This window comes from Panicum virgatum, chromosome 8K (assembly GCF_016808335.1).
Source record: "Panicum virgatum strain AP13 chromosome 8K, P.virgatum_v5, whole genome shotgun sequence".
Lineage (NCBI taxonomy): Eukaryota > Viridiplantae > Streptophyta > Magnoliopsida > Poales > Poaceae > Panicum > Panicum virgatum.
In genome coordinates, this window is record NC_053143.1 from 29,178,608 (window position 1) to 29,181,477 (window position 2,870).

A 2,870-nucleotide genomic window follows, 5' to 3' on the forward strand; every position below is an offset into this window, starting at 1 on the left:
GTGCGACCTGATGATTTTCTCTCCGCAGCACTTTCCCATGCCGCTCTCTGCGACAGCCGTACTCTATAAGAGCAAGGCCAATAAGCTTGCTATAAGCCAAGTCCATGTCATCTTGAGACAACACAAGAGACAAGCCATACAACAGCTTGGCTGTTAGTTTGGCTGTGCAATTAATACTCGTGTATTTAAATCAGTGCAGTGCATCTGGACCTGGTGGTCAACACTAAACACATCTATGTAGCCACCTGTGTTGCTGGCGACATTCACAGGTCCATGGACATGTTCACAAGTAAATGAAACAGGTTGTCGACTGAAACAATAAGCAACGATATTGTTCCTTGGTAAAATATAATGGCTCTTACAACCAAGTTCATATCATCAGATAGACCAAGGACGACCCACACAAACTAAAAAGCTTAATGTATAAAACATGGTCTGCAGTGCAACTGAAACTTGATCAACAAAAGAAGGCTACTACCATGAGCAGCTATTACACTAATGACTTGGTAATAAATCTAGCATCCATCGTTTATCAATTTATTTAGCCATATCTCTTGATGACCAGCAGTCGTTGATGATATTCAGGTCTTCAGGAAGAACCCCCATCAGGAACCTGTAGGCAGAACTCCACGATTACTAGGAGCACTAATTACATACTGACTGCACGCTACTTATAGGTGCTGCAATATAAGTACTAATGTATATGGGAAAATAACAATAATGTATTACACAAATTATGTCCAAACTATAAGTCCACAGAATTCATACCCGATTCTTTTTAAGAGCTGCCATTTGCATCTGTAAAAGAGAAAAACATGATGTCAGCAAAGTACAATAAAGTTATGTTACAAAATATCAGTTTACAGAATTAATACCTAATTCAGTTTTGCCAAATATACTCTCCCTCACACATCTCATAAATGCCAAGTGCTCAACTCTGACATCATCAGCCATTGCACTTGTATCTTTCATACTGAGTGCTCTGTACGTCTCCAGCATAGCTGACTTAGCATTTTCTTTAGCTGCAAGGTGGTTAAGTCTAGCTGATTCAAGCTTCTCGCTTGAAACGTGTTTCTGGGTTTCCAACATCTTTTCTCGACTTTCATTTGTGCCCTGAAGTTTTGTAAGCTGCTGTAGCACATCATCCATCTGAGAAAGGCACTTCTTGGCCTCTTTCTTTGCCTTTTTGTTGCCTATTGGACGATCTTCAGATTGTGCCAAAGAGGGAGTGAGCTCTCCTACACTCCCCTCAATATCCAAATTCCTTTTATTTGACTGCGCCCCTTCCTCTAGTTGCACTTGCCACTTTGGTTCATCACGTAGAATTTTCCAACAATGCTTGAACGTAAATGGACCATCTTTGTATTCCTCATAGATAGCTTCAGCCTTCTCCATCATCTGGTCATCAGAATGACCACTAGGCCAAATTGATATAGCCTCTTTCCATGAGCTGCAGAACCAAGTGACTTTTTTCTTAATTTTTTGGAAGTGATCCTTCAATTGCTTTGCTGTTCTTCTTCTACTTTTAGGGGTGGTACTATTATACTCATTAGCAACATCTCCCTAGTACCGATCAGTCTTCTTGCCGTTGCCATTGATTGGATCGTTTGAATTGTTCAACCATGCACCCACCTACAGTGCAAGCAAGTTTAGTGTTGTTAGCCATGCAAGACATACATGAATATACAAAACAAATACATAATGCAACTCACCAAGCGCACTTCCTCCGGCTTCATCCATTTTAGCCGTATGTCAATCCTAGCACCATTTCCGTCATCCTTATCATTGTCTAAATTGATCAAGGGCTCGGGTTGAGACGCAGAAACTGACACTGCTGGGCTCCCTTTCCCTCTATTTCCATCGGTTAAATGTGGTGGGATCGGCTGGGGAAGTGGTTGACTCCATGGGTGATTGAAATAGCTTAGGAAACCACCAGGTGGGCGATTATCCACACCCCTACAGCTAGATAAATAAATCTATATGACTATAACAACTTAAAAAGTGATGAAGTCAACTAAAACTGGAATACTCATTCAGTGAAAAACATGATTTCTTTCATATGTGTTCAGGAATTTAGGATAAATATTTCTAGATACTAACAAGATCTATAATCTAAAGACTAGAATCTATCAACTAGTAACGAGAGGATCTCTCAACTTTTCACTAATCCATCTGATAGAAAAATAAAGATGCAAAGATGTGCGTAGGAGGTACTTGCCATTCCTTTGGATCAGAGTTGATGTCATCTTTCTGGACTGGTTGGGAAGATGGCTGCTCCCTTTCCGTAAAGAACATGGCACCCACATGGTAGAACTGGTTAGCAGAGAAGAAGGCAAAGGAGTTGTTGCTATCGGCAAAAGCATCTTGGTTAGTGTTCCTTACCTAACAGCTTGCTTACCACAGCTAGGCGCAGGCCACCACGGCATAGCTTGCTGGGGCACCGGCGGCCCGCACCACCAAGGGCCGGGAGCTGCAGACCCCATCGGGGTGTTCATGGAAGCTGGTGGCGCAGGGAAACACCCAGGCCCGGAGGACCCTGGTGGTGCTGCGGGCGGCATGGGGATGGACGGAGAGGAACTTGGAAAGGCCTGAGGCGGCGGCGCCATCTCTCTCTCTTCGACCGGCGAGACATCCGATTCCAAGGCTAGGGTTACGATAGATGGAAAATCATATAACAAAATTTCGGGGAGAACTTAAATCGTCACTGAAAGATGACGATTTGGCGCCTGGTGTAGAGGATTTGGCGCCCGGTGGAGAGGATTTGGCGCGAAAGGGAAATCGCCGCGGGAGAGAGCGTGCTCGAGGAAAATCGCAGTGGGAGGGAGAAAACACAGGTGAGGCGCACGGAGAAAGAAGGAAAGGGGCCCACA

General features: G+C 44.0%; 1 long non-coding RNA gene across 1 annotated transcript; it reads right to left on the reverse strand.

The window, feature by feature from the left end:
• Positions 1-290: 290 nt before the first annotated feature.
• Positions 291-1,381, reverse strand: LOC120646245. The gene is made up of 3 exons (XR_005664334.1): positions 876-1,381; positions 769-798; positions 291-613 (listed from the first exon to the last, which is right to left on the reverse strand). It is a non-coding gene; the product is annotated as an uncharacterized LOC120646245 (long non-coding RNA).
• Between the last annotated feature and the right edge of the window lie 1,489 nt (positions 1,382-2,870).